This window comes from Bubalus bubalis, chromosome 19, assembly GCF_019923935.1.
Source record: "Bubalus bubalis isolate 160015118507 breed Murrah chromosome 19, NDDB_SH_1, whole genome shotgun sequence".
Classification (NCBI taxonomy): domain Eukaryota; kingdom Metazoa; phylum Chordata; class Mammalia; order Artiodactyla; family Bovidae; genus Bubalus; species Bubalus bubalis.
In genome coordinates this window covers 62,282,765-62,301,512 of record NC_059175.1, presented here as the reverse complement: position 1 = coordinate 62,301,512, position 18,748 = coordinate 62,282,765, and positions in this window count along the sequence as shown.

Sequence of the window (18,748 nt, the reverse complement as noted above, 5' to 3'; positions counted from 1 at the left end):
TCTTGAGCTTTCAGTTGGCTAATTCTCATTTCCCTTTCTAATCTGCTATTTAACCTGACCACTGAGTGTTTTATTTCAATGGATGTATTTTTCTCCTCTAGATGTCCTCTTTTAACTGTTGGAGAAATGTGCCTTTCCCTGCCCCCAATGTTTTCCTGTTCTTTCATTATGATTATTTTCTTTGATCTTTCTGTTATTCTTTTAAGCAGATGTGCTTGTAATTTTTTAAACATTTTTCTAACCTCTCAAGCCCATGACCAGCTGCTTCTGTTTTCTTTCTTTTTTTCTTCTGTTTTTTTGTGATTGTTGAATCCCATGAACCGTATGGTGAACTGTTTCCTCTTCTGTTTTTTAATTTTGGGTAATGAGCTCATTTTTAGTGTAGATTTCTTTCTTTCTGTGGGAAGCCCACGTGCCCTGAGTTACAGCAGGGTCCCTACAGAGGGTTTTTGCATCTGCTTCTGCTGGGAACCACAGGGGTTTCACAAGTGATTGCTGGGGATTTTTGTTGTTGCTATTTGTTGAGATTTCCATTTGAATTATTTGGATGGTATAAATTCAGACTCCACATCTACGCTGTGTACAAAGTTAGTGCTTTGATTTCTCACTGGAGATGTTAAAATTGTTTTTCACCAAGATCGCCAGACACAGAGAAGCCTTCTTGCCACTTTCTGGGGCCAGTGGGAAGGTAATCCTTCTTGCTGTTTGTCCTGGTTATTCAGCTATAAGCTGTCAGCTTTGACCCTTTCTCTTTCTAGACTCCATTTTTGGATGGGCTGGGATTCTGCAAATCACATTTCCCTTTTGCCATCTTCCTCTCTTTCAGCTTTTGCCAACGGGGGGCTCAGAATGGGAGTGGGAGACTGAGGGAGAGGGAAGAGACTTATTGCTGGCTCACTACTCTTGAAGCGTCACCTTGGTGATGGTCATCATCCCAGTGATGATGGTGGTTCTAGTTTCTAACTTCTCACACCACCAGTGTGAGCCTCACTGCTAGAGACACCAACACCAACTGGGCTGCACTTCTTAGAGCTCTGAATCTTAGGTCTGCAAAGTCCCACCTCCAAAGTTCTACGTCCTAATAACCCTACTCCTGGGCAAAAACACATGGGTCCAGATCAATAACCATGTGTTCAACAGCATCTAAGATGGCACCTAATTATCTCTGTCTCCTAGTCTTCATACCCTTTTATAATTCCCACACCTTGAGCACAAGCTGGACCTAATAAACAGAATGTAGCAAAAATGGTGGGATGTCGCTTCAGTATTGGTTATGGAAAGATGCTGGTTTTCATCTTTCCTAACCTCTCTTGTTGTTTTACTTGCTATTTCTGATGGAAGCTTGTTGCCATAGGGATACCCAGCGGTTAGGATTCCGAGAGAGGCCTCCAGCCAATATCCAACAATGAACTGAGGCTTTGTGTTGCTGTTATTCAGTTGCTAAGTCGTATTTGACTCTATGCCACCCCATGGACTGCAGCATGCCAGGCTTCCTTGTCCTTCACCATCACCTGGAGTTTGCTCAAACTCATGTCCATTGATTTGGTGATGTCATCCAATTGTCTCATCCTCTGTCATCCCCTTCTCCTCCTGCCTTCAATCTTTCCCAGCATCAAGGTCTTTTCTAACAAGTCATCTCTTCACATCAGGTGGCCAAAGTATGGTGCTTCAGCTTCACCATCAGTTCTTCCAGTGAACACTCAGGACTGATTTCCTTTAGGATGGACTGGTTGGGTCTCCTTGCAGTTCAAGGGATCTCAAGAGGCCTTCAGCACCGCAATTCGAAAGCATCAATTATTTAGCTCAGCCTTCTTTATGGTCCAACTCTCACGTCCATACATGACTACTGGAAAAATCATAGCTTTGGCTATATGGACCTTTGTCACCAAAATGATATCTCTGCTTTTTAATACACTAGGGATTTTCCATGGATGGAGGAGCCTGGTGGGCTGCAGTCCATGGGGTCGCTACCAGTCTGACATGACTGAGCAACTTCACTTTCACTTTTCACTTTCATGCATTGGAGAAGGAAATGGCAACCCACTCCAGTGTTCTTGCCTGGAGAATCCTAGGGATAGCAGAGCCTCATGGGCTGCCATCTATGGGGTCGCACAGAGTCGGACACGACTGAAGCGACTTAGCAGCAGCAGCAGCAGCAGCAGTTTTGTCATAGCTTAAAATATACTTTCTTTTTGGAAGGAAACTGTAACAGCTGGTGAGGAAGGGGATATTGCAAATAGCCACATGAGTGAGCTTGAAAGCAAACCCACTCCCTGCTGATACCCCCATTTCAGCCTGTTGAGGGACCCTGAGTCAGAGGGCTCAGCTAAGCCTCATCCAGCTGCCTAACCTACAGAAACTGTTAGATAATAAATATTTGCTGTTTTAAACTGGAGGCTTTGAAGTAATTTGTTACACAGCCATAGACAACTAGTCCACTTCCAATAATGGAATGACTTCTTGATGGAGGTGGAAGGTCTTTAAAGGTGCTGGGTTGATGTAGGGCTAGCAATTCCAGCTACTTCTAGCTCTCAAGGGTCTAAGACCCTACCATTTCCCTCCATAGGCATTAAAACCCCAGCTGGTAGGGTCTTTGTCCAAATCTGTATCATCTCTCTGGGTGAGCTTCCTATTAGTTTCTAGCAGCACCAGAAAATTTCCCTTATATTTGAACTTCACTATGGACTTTTACAATATCTTGTAATATTTACTAAGGATTTCTCTGTGTTTGAAGAAGAAATGGACATCCCCAGTTCTTGGTCTTCCCAGGTGGCTCAGTAGTAAAGGATCCTCCTGCTAATGCTGGAGGTGTAGCCGATGTGGGTTTGATCCCTGGGTTGGGAAGATCCCTTGCAGAAGAAAATGGCTATCCGCCCTAGTATTCTTGCTGGGTAAATCCCATGGATAGAGGAGCCTGGCAGCTTATAGTCCATGGGGTCGCAAAGAGCTGGACATGAGTGAGCAACTGAGCCTGTAGTTCTGTCTAATGTCAGAAGCTCAAGGTCAAGCAGAAGACTCTGGATATTTGTACATAAACTTGGGAAGTCTCTGGGTTTTAGTTCTCAATATTTAAACAGATTGATCTTTACCAGTTGTTAAAACACAAACTCTAGTTCATAATATGAATGCTCTCCCAGGATGAATGCCATTAGGGCAATCTGGTAGCTTAATTGCTTCCTCCCTGATGACTTATGACTTGGAACAGCTAGGAAAGTAGGGTAACAAAACAAATACTTGAAGACCAAGGATAAAAAATGTTAATAATTAGTAACAGCTAGAAGCAAAGTTAATTCTCAGTGGGCCCATAATGCCAGCTATTTAATACAAATTAACAAATGGCATTTTAATGTAAAGGACTTGAAAGCTAATATTCTAATTTTCTGAGTAAGATCAATAATGCAACAAACAATAATGTTTTGGAGGAAGGAATTGAGAACTAGAACGATAACTTTATTTCAGAGATAAGTGAAATCCTGTGTGAAGTTTGTATTTGGGGATCCCAAATTAGAACAAATTAGACTTAAGTGCCATGTACACTGGAAGGAAGAGCTCATAAAAATGAAAAGTGCAGGCAATAGCTGATCACAAAATGATGAAACTGGTCTTGTGCTGCATGCTAAGTCACTTCAGTTGTGTCTGACTCTCTGCTACCACATGGACTGTAGCCTCCCCGGCTCCTCTGTCTATGGGATTCTCCAGGCAAGAATACTGGAGTGGGTTGCCATGCCCTCCTCAAGGGATCTTCCTGACCCGAGACTGAACTCATGTCTCTTGCATCTCCTGCATTGGCAGGTGGATTCTTTACCACTAATGAAAATGAAGCAATCTTTCATTTCCTTGAAGGATTATGAAAGATAATTCTGAATTTAAATGATGTTTTGAGAATTCCATGGTGGTCCAGTGGTTAGGACTTGGCTCTTTCACTGCAGTGACCTCGAGTTCAATCCCAGGTCAGGAACCTAGATTCTGCATGTGGTAAGACTTGCTGCAGTGAAAATAAATAAATAAATATTAAGAAGAAATCACTAACTCAGTGGACATCAGTTTGAGCAAACTCCAGACGATAGTGAAGGACAGGGAAGCTTGGTGTGCTGCATTGCATGGGGTCACAAAGAGTCAGACACAACTTAGCGACTGAACAACAAAAAAGAAATCACTGTTCGGGGAGCTGAATTCCTTCTAGCCGCGAGACACAGACAAAAGAAAATTTTTTTTAATAAAAAATAAATAAAAGGATATTGTTTTAAATTCTTAGGTCTTCTGCTTTGGATAGAAGTTTACTAAATGTATAGTGAAACAACTTTCCAATTTCTGATACCAGATTGCTCTGGATGAAGCATTTTGACTTGAATTATAAAAACACACCCCTATGTTCAGACTGCAGCCTCACTAGGGCCAACAGAGACATTATTTTTATGGCCTGGTTTGTACAAGATGCTGAAAGAAATCACTCAAAGCCAAAAACTTCCATGTGCTTAGTATCTTGCAGTAGACAAATATTTCCCACACTCTCTCTTATGTGCTCCATTAAGCAAGCTTGTATGGTAGGCATTCTTAGCTTCATGGAACAGATGAGGGAATTGAGAAATTATGATGTTCCCAGGGTCATGCAATTTGCAAATGCAGACTTTCTTCCTGGATCTCAAGTCCATCACTATGCTCACAATGATTCTATTCCCACCCCACTCAGCTCCTTCAGATGTGTCTGCATTTTTAGGTCTGTAATGCCTGGCAAAGCCAAATGAACAGTCTCTGTTGCCATTCTGCGGTGCTCTGTTGTTCTGTGTTTTTTGTATTTTACTGAAGTATAGTCGATTTGCAACGCTGTGTCCGTTTCAGGTGTACATCAAAGTAATTCAGTTAGTACCTCTGAATCGGCAATATGTTAATATAGCAGACAATATCTTTTATAAGAAATACAACATTCTCTCATTCCAAATTATCTGATTTGGAATTGGCACTGCCGTGGATGAATAAATGTAGCTTGCGTGTAAGCACAGAACGCTTTTCAGCAAGTAGAGCGTTTCCCTCAATTAATTGAGAAGGACATAGGTCATAAGGTAGTTCTAATCATGGTTAAATATTCATTGGGCAGTTTGTGCCTAGAAGCCATGGTGTAAATTATAAAGTGCTATTTCAGGGACAGCTATTAGTGATCGTCACATAAGGTCCTCTCCTCTCAGTCCACCTCTTTTCCTAAATGCAAACGAGTTGGGTCATTTCTAACCATTCTCACTAACCCCCTTGTCTGTTTTTTCCCTTCCTTTATTATCCAGCCTCTTGACTTAGCAGAATTCTTTTTTTGATTAAGCCACACTCTCAATACCCCCACCACCTACTAAGAATAACGTTGCTCTCCATCAGCTACACATGGAATGGGAGAAGTGCTTACCAGGGAAAGTATCTGGTGACCTGAGAGAACAGGCTGTCATGGTTCAGTCACTCAGTTGTGTCCGACTCTTTGTGATCCCATGGTCTGCAGGACACCAGTCTTCCCTGTCCTTCACTGTCTTCCAGAGTTTGCTCAAACTTCTGTCCCTTGAGTCGGTGATGCCATCCCACCATCTCCTCCTCTGCTGCCCTCTTCTCCTTTTGCCTTCAATCTTTCCCAGAATCAGGGTCTTTTCCAATAAGTCGGGTCTTTCCATCAGAGAGCACAGGAGGGGAGCATTAAAGCAGCTCTGGGTAGGAAGCAAGGGTGTGACTCGAGGGGGCTTGTGGGGAAAGAGGGTATCAGGGAAGATGTTTCCAGGCAGCATGATCTTTAGACCAAGAATCGGAAGGGTTGGTGTGTGTGGGGTTGTGGAGGGGTATGAATTAGCCAGTGTAGCCAGTTGGTGGCAGAGAGCTGTTTTTAGGACCCTTGAGGTGAAGCAGGCAGTGAATCTCCCCATTGGCCGTGTGTTGGAATGCCGCGGTGTAGAAGTGAGGACGTGCTCCAAGTAACCACGCAACCACAGTGGTGCTCGGCAATTTGTGTTTGTTGCCTCTCATCTGAGGCAGTAGGAGAAGCAAGTCTGTGAGATGTGATTTAGAAAAACTAATCATCTTCTTGGGTTTCACAGGTGGCTCGGCCATAAAGAATCTGGCGGCAATGCAGTAGCCGCAGGAGACGCAGGTTCAATCCATGGGTGGGGACGATCCCCTGGAGGAGGTCAGGGAAGCCACTCCAGCATTCTTGCCTGGAGCATCCCATGGGCAGAGGAGCCTGGTGGGCTACAGTCCATAGGGTTGCAAAGAGTCGGATATGACTGAAGCGACTTGGCACGCACCCACGCAGTCATCTTACAAGCCCATGTGTACAACCAGGGAGTGCAAATCTGCAGGAAGCACAGCAGAGGGGAGGGCCGGCTCTGGACTGACACTCTCGAGTGCAAACCCTGGTTCCCACATTTGAGATGCCGTCTCCTTGGCAGCATTCCTGTACACTTCATCTGCAACATGGTAATCGCCATTAGGTTCACTTTGTAGAATAGTTCTGAAGGTTGGATTGAGATAACACATGAAAAAGCTGGGCCCAGGGCCTGGCCCATAGTTAGCGCTCACTAAGTCATGGTCTGTAGTATATGCGGATTGGAGAGTGAAACTATTCATTGATTTTATTAAGTTTTTCTCTGTAATTTCTTTAGAGAAATGGTCATTTAGAACAACAGCAATAACATTAACATTGTGCATTAAAATTCATAAAGTGGCTTCATACACCTTCTTTGATCAACATGATAATCTGGGTGGTAAATAAGGATGAGAAAATTGAGGTTCAGAAATGTTAAAAGTTACGCACAGGTTATTCAGCTAATTTAGTTCCCAGATGGAATCCATCTCCTGGCTGGATTACAATTGTGCTCCAGATGCTCACATCAGAAGTGTCGAGAGTGAGGCTCCAGAAATGCACGTGCTGACTTCCGCTTCAAAATTCGCCACAGAACAGTGTGGGGTGTAGGATGAGATAAGGTGGGATCACCCCCCAACTGTACCCCAAGAATGTCAGCGGCTCAAAGGGCACATGGAAAGTGCCCTTTGAGTACATGGAAAGTCACTTTCTATACTGTAATGTTGCACATACATTCTTTGTAAAAATGTAGTACTATTTTGTTAAGTGGAATCTTAGCCGACCAGCATGACATGACTTGTGTGTGTGTTAATTGCTCAGTCGTGTCCCACTCTTTGCGACCCTATGAGCTATAGTCCTCCAGGCTCATCTGTCCATGGGATTTTTCAGACAAGAATACTGGAGTGGGTTGCCATTTCCATCTCCAGGAGATCTTCCTGACCCAGGAATCAAACCTACGTCTTCTGCATTGCAGGCAGATTCTTTACCACTGAGCCACCTGGGATATGGCTTACATTGTAACTTTCAATATCTTAAAATTTTGCCAAGAAAAATTGAAGTTTCCTATGCAAAGAAAAGTAGAAATTTTTAATGACATAGGTCAATGAATGTTTGGAAAGGAGTAGTTTTTCTGGCTCAAGTGTCCTTGCTTAACTATGACAAGTGTTTACCATAGTAATTACACTTCATTCCATTTTCAGTTCAGTTCAGTCACTCAGTTGTGCCCGACTCTTTGTGACCCCATGAACTGCAGCATGTCAGGCCTCCCTGTCCATCACCAACTCCCAGAGTTTACCCAAACCCATGTCCATCGAGACGGTGATACCATCCAACCATCTCATCCGCTGTCATCCCCTTCTCCTCCCGCCTTCAATCTTACCCAGTGTCAGGGTCTTTTCCAATGAGTCAGCTCTTCACATCAGGTGGCCAAAGTACTGGAGTTTCAGCTTCAGCATCAGTCCTTCCAATGAACACCCAGGACTGATCTCCTTTAGGATGGACTGGTTGGATCTCTTGCAGTCCAAGGGACTCTCAAGAGTCTACTCCAACACCACAGCTCAAAAGCATCAATTCTTCGGCACTCAGCTTTCTTTATAGTCCAACTCTCACATCCATACACGACCACTGGAAAGACCATAGCCTTGACTAGACAGACTTTTGTTGACAAAGTAATGTTTCTGTTTTTCAGTATTACATTTTAGGTTGAAGTCAGGGTAGGGTCCATCCTAAAGGAGATCAGTCCTGGGTGTTCTTTGGAAGGACTGATGTTGAAGCTGAAACTCCAATACTTTGGCCACCTGATGTGAAGAGCTGACTCATTGGAAAAGACCCTGATGCTGGGAACGATTGAGGGCAGGAGGAGAAGGGGATGACAGAGGATGAGATGGCTGGATGGCATCACCGACTCAATGGACATGGGTTTGGGTGGACTCTGGGAGTTGGTGATGGACAGGGAGGCCTGACATGCTGCGGTTCATGGGGTCGCAAAGAGTCGGGCACAACTGAGCGACTGAACTGAACTGAACAGCGTAGGGTTTGTTAAAGACTCACATTTTAATAGAAGATTAATTTTCTTTCTCGAATTATTGAAAGAGAGGTGAGAAGTAGAGAGCATGCGAGTCACTTCCACATCTCCGCATTCTAACCTCCCTGCTCACGGAAGCCACGGTCCTGCCAGCCCTGTCTTGCCTCCTCTATTCACCAGAGTCAGTGGAAATCTTTTCTTCCTACAAATGCCTGTAATTTCCTGGTAGAATAGCACTTATGGCACCTACCTGCTAACACCAGGCCATCAGCATGCACTGCTTTTGTACATAAAAAAGTCACAACAGCCAACTTGTACTGAGCACTTACTCCGTGCCAAGTATTGTCCTGAGAACCTTACTAGAAATAGTTCGTTTAATCCTCAAAACACTCTGTGAAGTAGGCAATAATTTGAAAACATAAATGGAGATGTTTTCATTTCCCAACAATGTTTCCTAGGTCTTTAAGCCTTACTATGTTCTTTTGGGGTGCTGCAGGGATGTGATTAGTTGAATCTTGAATGTGTGGACGTAGGATAAGTGTTCATTAACACATTTCCCAGAAGAAGGAAACGTTTCCCATTCTCACCAACACAACATTTTATTATAAAAATTGCCAAATATACAGAAAGTGGGGGAGATAGCACAAGAGGAGCTAAATCCTAAGCTCAAAAATTGCAAATATATATATATATATATTTGTATATATACACATATACATATGGGGTTCTCAGGTGGCTCGGTGGTAAAGAATCTGCCTGCAATGCAGGAGATGCAGGTTCAATCCTTGGGTTGAAAACATCCCCTGGAGAAGGAAATGGCAACCCACTCCAGTATTTTTGCCTGGGAAATCCCATGGACAGAGAAACCTGGTGGGCTGCAGTCTATGGGATCGCAGTCAGACACGACTTAGTGACTGAACAACAGCAATACATTCGTACATACGGTTATTACTGAATCATTTGAAAGCTAGTTGCCAATGTCTTGACATTTCATCCCTAATTATTGAATAGTACAGCATGCATCTCCTTAAAATGACAGCAATCTCTTGCATAACCACAACACTGTTATCACGCCCAAGAAAACTGACAATCACTTTGAATGTGGCTTATCTTTTCTCTCCATCCCTATTTGATCAATAAAAAGAAAATAGAGAAAAACATTTTCAATTTGCATTCCAACAATCTAGTATTCTGTATTGTCTGTAAATATTACAGCCTTTCTTCTCACTTGGAAAGCATTTGATACTTGGATGAGGAGAAAGACTAGTTGTTAATATGTTGAAAATTATAAATAGATAACTGCTGCCGCTGAGTCACTTCAGTCGTGTCCGACTCTGTGCAACCCCATAGACAGCAGCCCACCAGGATGTCTCGTCCCTGGGATTCTCCAGGCAAGAACACCGGAGTGGGTTGCCATTTCCTTCTCCAATGCATGAAAGTGAAAAATGAAAGTGAAGTCGCTCAGTCGTGTCCGACCCTCAGTGACCCCATGGACTGCAGCCTTCCAGGCTCCTCCATCCATGGGATTTTTCAGGCAAGAGTACTGGAGTGGGGTGCCATTGCCTGAGAACCTATTGCATAGCTCAGGGATCTCTACTCAGTGCTCTGTGGTGACCTAAATGGGAAGGAAATCCAGAGAAGAGGGGCTTATATAGCTGATTCATTTTGTTATACAGTAGAGATTAACACAACATTGTATAGCATCTATACTCCAATAGTCCAATAAAAACTAATTAAAAAATATATTGCATGACCAATATATATATACAAAAAAAAGGAACTCACTCTCTTAATAAGGTAAATTTTCTTGGGCTCCAAAATCACTGCAGTTGGTGACTCCAGCCATGAAATTAAAAGATGCTTGCTCCTTGGAAGAAAAGCTATGACAAACCTAGACAACATACTAAAAAGCAGAGACATTACTTTACTGACAAAGGTCCATCTAGTCAAAGCTATGATTTTTCCAGTAGTCATGTATGGATGTGGGAGTTGAACCATAAAGAAAGCTGAGTGCTGAAGAATTGATGCTTTTGAGCTGTGGTGTTGGAGTAGATTCTTGAGAGTCCCTTGGTCTGCAAGGAGATCAAATCAGTCCATCCTAAAGGAAATCAGTCCTGGGTATTCACTGGAAGGACTGATACTGAAACTGAAGCACCAATACTTTGGCCACCTGATGCGAAGAGCTTACTCATTGGAAAAGACCCTGATGCTGGGAAAGATTGAAAGCAGGAGGAGAAGGGGACAACAGAGGAAGAGAGAGTTGGATGGCATCACTGACTCAATGACATGAGTTAGAGTAAACTCCAGGAGTTGGTGATGGACAGGGAAACCTGGCGTGCTGTAGTCCATGGGGTCACAAAGAGTTGGACATGACTGAGAGACTGAACTGAATAAGGTAAATATGGGCATGCCCATGTTATGACTGGGAAATTTAGACTGAATATTATAAATAGTTTTGGCTTCTGTGGACAAGAACTCTGGTTCCCCCTACTCCAAAAGTCCAAGTAAACTTAAGGCTAATCAATAATTTACAGGCACAGCCTCTAATTGAGGGATTTACCAGTTTGTGTGTGTGCATGCTAAGTCACTTCAGTCATGTCCGACTCTGTGATCCTATGGACTGTAGCCTGCCAGTTCCCTCTGTCCATGGGGTTCTCAGGCAAGAGTACTGGAGTGGGTTGCCATGCCCTCCTCCAGGGGATCTTCCCGACCCAGGGATCTAACCTGCGTCGCTTATGTCTACTGCGTTGGAGGTGGGTTCTTTACCACTAGTGCCACCTGTGAAGCCCATTTACCAGTTTAAAGAATACAAAACCCCACACCAGTTAACAGATGGAACTTCAACCTCTGTTTTTAAGACTATACACCAGCTAAGGATCCAATTACAAAGGCGAGCTAGTGACAGATTATAGCTTTATTTTTCCATCTATGAAATAAATCACTATTTTCGCTGACCACAGAAATATGTAACTTTAAGAATCTTAAAAATACAGCATTTAAATTTGCCTTCATATTTATTTCCTCCAAGACTTCCCATGTTGATACAGTTTTCTAATAGCCTAGAATTTTATTCAAGTACTTGATTAAGTTTCCTGACAATTTTGCTTTGAATGACAGGGCATTTTTTATTACTTTGGTAATAATGATTAATATTAGCTTGTCTCTGACAGAGGTAATATGTGCTTGTTTGGTTTCAGATATGGAACTGTGTTTCTTTCCTAGTTCTTGTGGATTGAGGAAAATGTTATGTAATATCTTATATGAGAATATCCTAATAAGCAAGAAATAGTCAATAATCATATTGTGTTAATATCGGAGGAAGTATTATTGTTTGCTTTGGTGGAGCGGCTACTATTAATGACAGCAGAAGTATTCCAAAAGGAAATAGTGGTTTTTGCCAAGGTGCTTCTATAAGGTGTGAATGTTAGGGAGTAGCTGTTATATTTTAAGTGTACTTAAAATATCTGATATGAAACCAGACTTATATGGGTTGAATTATACCCCCACCTTTCAATGATATGTTGAAGCCCTAAGCCCCAGTATCTTAGAATATTGTCTTTTTTGAAAATTGGGACTTTACAAAGGTAATCAGACAAAAATGAGGCCTTTAGCATACATGCACCACCATGTCTGAAATAGATAGTTAGTGGGAATCTGTTGTATAGCACAAAAGGCTCAGCTCAGTGCTCTGTGGTGACCTAGAGGAGTGGGGAGAGGTGGGTGGCAGGGAGATCCAAGAGATAGATGCATATACGTAGCTGGTTGCATTCCCTTGTACAGCAGAAATTAACACAACGCTGTAACATGAGTATACCCCATCGAAAAAAAAATGAGGTCATTAGGTTGGACTCTAATAAATTATAACTGGTGTCTTTATAATAAGAGAAACTTAGTACACAGAGACACACACGGAGAAAATATCATGTGCAGATAAAGGCAGAATGGGGTGATGCTTCTACAAGCCAAGAAACACTGAGGATGGCCAGCAAACCACCAGAAGCCAGGAGCCAGGTGAAGGCTTGGACTAGCTACTCCCTCACAACCTCAGGAGGAACCAGCTTGGCTGACACCTTGACCTTGGACTTCTAGCCTCCAGAGCTCTGAAACAATAAATCTTTGTTTAAGCCGCCTAGTCTATGGTAGTTTGTTAGCAGCCCTAGGAGACTAATACCCAGGATGAGATTTTCAGTAGATGTTTGGGGCTTTGGACTTCCCTGGTGGCTCAGATGGTAAGGTGTCTGCCTACAATGAGGGAGACCTGGGTTTGATCCATGGGTCAGAAAGATCCTCTGGAGAAGGAAATGGCAACCTACTCCAGTACTCTTGCCTGGGGCTGTACAGGCAAGTACAAGTACAGTCCATGCGGTTGCAAAGAGTCAGACACGACTTCACTTTCACTCTCACTTTTGGGGTTTTGAGACGTGGAGTTTCTGCACTGACTGGGTTATAACCAATGTTAGTGTAAAATTTCCCTCATGGAACTTGGTAGTATTAAGTTAGTGTATTCCATACATTTACTTGAGACTTTCCCCTTGAGTTTCTTTGGAGTTAAATTGGCTATTTTACTTTGCAGGGATTGTATTAATAACTTATAACTTGTGAAGCACTAACTGTGCTCCATCATCCAGTCGTGTCCAACTCTGCGACCCCATGGACTGTAGCCTGCCAGGCTCTTCTGTCCATGGGATTTTCCAGGCAAGAATACTGGAGAGGGTTGCCTTTCCCTTCTCCAGGGGATCTTCTCAAGCCAGGGATTGAGCCCACATCTCCTGTGTCTCCTGCACTGGCAGGTGGATTCTTTACCACTGAGCCACGTGGGAAGTCTTATGTGGATACCCACAAAGATTTAATCAGAAAATATAAGTGATTAGCTATTGATAATGCAATATTAGTGTGATTAAATCTTTCACCTCTGCATGGTGAAGTGAAATACTTTTGATCGCTTCACATCTCCTAATTTTGGAGACATTCCTGAACTTCAGTAAAATCTCTGCTCTGTCCATGGCAGGAATGAATCTTGTTATGACACCAGCCTGCCTACAGAAACACCAATAAGAGGGCTCCATTTCTCTGGTCATTGTGATTGGTTCAGCCATGAGCACATGACCCAAGCTAGACCAATCAGAATGTTCCTGAGTAACTTGCCAGCATGATCAGGAAACATGCTCTTCTTAACCAAGCATTTTGAGTCCTAAGGTCAGTGCAGATTTCTGTTTGGGACGGAAGTCTCATTGAAAACTATGGAACCAAGCTGGTACAGGAGATAACAGGGTCATTCAGAATTCTTACTCCTTGCAACAAACAAAATGACACTGGGATGTGTCACATCCAGGGGAGATGTCACATAAGGGGAGACCACAGTCATTACTCATCAATGTCATTGTGGCAGCTTGTTTTCAAAGATAGTTGTCCCTATACTTGTATATCACCCCATGGTCTCTTATTACAACGCAAATGTCTGTCTTCCCACTGAGAGGTGGGGGTCTGTGTTTCATCCCCGTGAACCAGGATGAGGCTTGGGGCTGCTCCAACTAAGACTAAATAGGGACACTGATACCATGTGACTGTCCAGGCTAGGTCATAAAAATGATGTGGCTTCCACCTGACACTCCCTCAGATGTCTCCCCTGGGAACCCAGTGACCATTCTGCAAGGAAGGTCAAACATGGAGAGTCCTGCAAGGAGAGGAGCTGGGCCCCCAGCCTCAGCCAGCATCACCCAGCAGACAATGTGAATAAATAGGCTTCAGATCATTACAGGCCCCAGCCCTCGAGACCCCAGACACTGTGGAGCAGAGGTAAGCCACGGCTGTGGTGCCCTGTTTAGTTCCTGACCCACTGCATACAGGAGGATAACAAACGGTTGTTTTACAGCACTGAGTTTTAGGGTAATTTATTATACAGCCAAGGTAAGGTGAGTTGGCAATATGTCAGAATCTCTTCGCTATCTGGTTCTAGTCAGGATGGGCTGTAAGAAGGATTCTCCTGGTAGATCTGGAGGGTAGAAATGAAGCTCTTTGTAGCTTATCCACACTGTCACTGATGTGTTGGCATGTTGGCAAGTGGCAGCCAAGGGACCCATGTCTACTATTCTGGGCTCATGTGTGGCTTAGTCTTGGGACAAAGGGGCAGACTTCTTCAGCATACCTATTCACTTATAGGCAACAAGACCCGACACAAGAAGGGAACCAACTCGTCCTTGAACTCTTCCAGCTTATAACCCTCTTTTCTTCCTGACTGCCCACCCTGTAGACATGGAGCTCCAGCTTCAGACTTTGAAACAACAGGGTCCACAATTGCATAAGGTCAAATCCTTGTCTCTAATTGCACACTCATGTCCAACTCTTTGCAACCTGATGGACTGTCGCCCACCAGTCTCCTCAGTCCATGGGATTCTCCAGACAAGAATAATGGACTGGGTAGCCATTCCTTTCTCCAGGGCATCTTCTTGACACAGAGATGGAACCCGGGTCTCCTGCATTGCAGGCAGATTCTCTACCATCTGAGCTACCAGTACTGCAGTGGTTAAGAATCCTCCTGCAATGCAGGAGACCTGGGTTCAATCCCTGGGTCAGGAAGATCCCCTGGAGAAGGGAATAGCTACCCACTCCACTATTCTTGTCTGGAGAATTCCATGGACAGAGGAGCCTAGTGGGCTATGGGTCATGGGGTCACAAAGAGCAACAGACATGACCGAGCAACTGACACTCACATGCAAATCTTTGTCTATAAAACAGAATGCATGGAAATCTTGATGTATGATACATAATGTAATATTTAATGATACAACATAATACACAATGTAAAATGTATAATACATAATATATGATATAATATGTGATATGTATACAGTTGTTCAGTCACTAAGTTGTGTCTGACTCTTGGCGACCCCATGGACAGCAGCATGCCAGGCTTCCCTGTCCTTCACTCTCTCCCAGAGTTTGCTCAAACTTGTGTCCGTTGAGTCAGTGATGCCATTCAATCATCTCATCCTCTGTCACCCCTTCTCCTCCTGCCTTCAATCTTTCCTAGCATCAAGGTCTTTTCTAATGAGTTGGTTCTTCACATCAGTTGGTCAAAGTATTGGAGCTTCAGCTTTGGCATCAGACCTTCCAATATATATTATGGGTTGATTTCTTTTAGGATTGACTGGTTTGATTTCCTTGCAGTCCAAGGGACTTTCAAGAGTCTTCTCCAACACCACAATTCAAAAACATCAATTCTTTGGCACTCAGCCTTTTTGTGATCCAACTTTCACATCCGTACATGATGCCTGGAAAAGCTGTAGCTTTGACTATACTGACCTTTGTCAGCAAAGAGATGTATCTGCTTTTTAATATGCTGTCTAGGTTTGTCAGCCTTTCTTCCAAGGAGCAAGCGTCTTTTAATTTCGTGGCTGCAATCACTGTCCTCAGTGTGTAATATACATACTCACACACATCTACAGATACATATGTATGTATGTACATGTCTTAGGTTCTGCTTCTTTGATTGAACCGTGACAAATGTCCATAGTATTTGGATACCCCTAGTATTTGATAGCCAGACTTTCCTCTATTCGTTTGATCCCTGTCCCACTAGTCACTCAATGTCGTGCAGACACTTGCCTCTGGTTGTCACCCACAGCTCCTCCACCTGTTCCCTGTTTACGTTAGTACTGCTGCAGTCCCCACTGATTTGCAAACCTGAGTACATTTTGAGGATGTAAATAACCTTTGAATGCAAGCTGTGTCTAAGAAACACTTCCCCAAGTGTACAAGAATAGATTTATATCCACATTGGATGTGGCAAATATCTGCATTAAGAAGGCTTGCTTTCTCACTTCATTCCTTGGATGTCTCTTAATCCATTTTTTTTTTTTTTTTTTAGTGAGATATCTTATCCTCAGGCTGGTACAACAAAACCCTATAGACTGGGTGTCTTAAGCAACAAACTGTGTATTTCTCATGGTTCTGGAAGCTGGGACGTCTAAGATCAAGGTTTCAGCGTGGTTGGTTCCTGCTGAAAACCTGCTTTCTGGCTTGTAGGCAGCTATCCTCTTTAAGTCCATAACACAAAGTAAGAAGCATCCAATTAACCTATGAGGACTTCTGCTGAAGGACCTACATGTATCCTCATGGTGGAGTGTGTCTGACCATTGAGAGGTCCTCTCTGCACAGTAGACCTGTACTGGGAGGGACAAACTCAGGAGTAGCTGTAGTTCCTCTACAAGCCCTGAGACCAATGTAAGTGTTGCACATATGGGATTCCAACGTGTAATAATTGAAAGCTTCCTCAGCAAGGAGGCAGTCAAAGAGGCCAGGGACACTTGTAGACAACATGCTAATGATTCAGAGTAAAACATGGCAATGCTTCACAGAATGACAACCATATTCTCTGCTTGCAGGGGTGTGTGTGCTAAGTCGCTACAGTCATGCCAGATTCTTTGCAACCCTACTGACAATAACCCCCCAGGCTCCTCTGCCATGGGATTCTCCAAGCAAGGATACTGGAGTGGGTTGCCGTGCCCTACTCCAGGGAATCTTCCCAACTCAGGGACCAAACCCGAGTCTCTTATGTCTCCTGCATCGGCAGGAGGATTCTTTATCACTAGTGCCACTGGTAAGCCCCCTGCTAGTGCAGGTGCCTTTAAAGAGTGATGTCCTTACATGTTCTAATACAGTATATTCTTAGTCCTAGACCGAGGTTCAGCAATACACTGAGAACACACACCAAGTCGGTAGAAGGACTCTTTATTCCAGGTGCAGGAAAAGCAACTAAGCATTGACACACTGGGATGAATTGCTTCTGGCACACATCTGCCTGGATTCCAGTGATGCCCTCTTTTGCTGGAACCGCCCACATCCATGATGGCATTCCAAAACTCTCCAGCAACATGTATGGACACATGACCCAAGCTGAACTAATAAAATTCTTTTTCCTTAGAGTTTGGATTTTACGAGAATGGTGTTATGGACCGAATTGTGTCCCCCCAAAATGGGAGAAATATCAATAACCTCAGATATGCAGATGACACCACCCTTATGGCAGAAAGTGAAGAGGAACTCAAAAGCCTCTTGATGAAAGTGAAAGAGGAGAGTGAAAAAGTTGGCTTAAAGCTCAACATTCAGAAAACTAAGATCATGGCATCTGGTCCCATTACTTCATGGGAAATAGATGGGGAAACAGTGGAAACAGTGTCAGACTTTATTTTTGGGGGGCTCCAAAATCACTGCAGATGGTGATTGCAGCCATGAAATTAAAAGACACTTACTCCTTGAAAGGAAAGTTGTGACCAACCTAGATAGCATATTGAAAAGCAGAGACATTACTTTGCCAACAAAGGTCCATCTAGTCAAGGCTATGGTTTTTCCAGAGGTCATGTATAGATGTGAGAGTTGGACTGTGAAGAAAGCTGAGCGCTGAGGAATTGATGCTTTTGAACTGTGGTGTTGGAGAAGACTCTTGAGAGTCCCTTGGACTATGAGGAGACCCAACCAGTCCATCCTAAATGAGATCAGTCTTGGGTGTTCATTGGAAGAAATGATGCTAAAGCTGAAACTCCAGTACTTTGGCCACCTCATGCGAAGAGTTGACTCATTGGAAAAGACCCTGATGCTGGGAGGGATTGGGGGCAGGAGGAGAAGGGGATGACAGAGGATGAGATGGTTGGATGGCATCACTGACTCGATGGACATGAGTTTGGATGAACTCTGGTTATTGGTGATGGACAGGGAGGCCTGGTGTGCTGCAGTTCATGGGATTGCAAAGAGTCAGACACGACTGAGTGACTGAACTAAACTGAAAATGCATAATGGAGAAGGAAATGGCAACCTACTCTAGTATTCTTGCCTGGAAAATCTCATGGACAGAGGAGCCTGGTGGGCTACAGTCCATGGGGTTGCAAAGAGTCACGGCTTTGCAACTAACACTTTCATTTTCAAAATGCTTAAGACCCTGATGCTGGGAAGGATTGAAGACAAAAGGAAAAGAGGGCAACAGAGGATAAGATGGTTAGATAGCATTATTAACTCAATGGACATGAATTTGAACAAACTCCAGGAGATAGTGGAGGGTGGATGAGTCTGCGTGCTATAGTCCATGGAGTCACAAAGAGTTGGACATGACTTAGTGAACAATAAAAAAAAAAAAATGCACATGTTGAAGCCCTAATCCCTAATACGATAGTATTTGGAGATAGAGCATTTATGACACTTATTAAGGTTAAATGAGGTCATGCGGGTGGGGTCTTAATCCAACAGAACTGGAGTCCTTATAAGAAAAGGGAGAGACACCAGATGTTTCTCTCCTTCTGCACACAGACACAGAGAAAAGGCCACGTGAGTGAGAAATGCCATCTGCAAGCCAAAGAGAGGAAGGTCACACCAGAAACCAACATCTTGATCTTTGGTTTCAA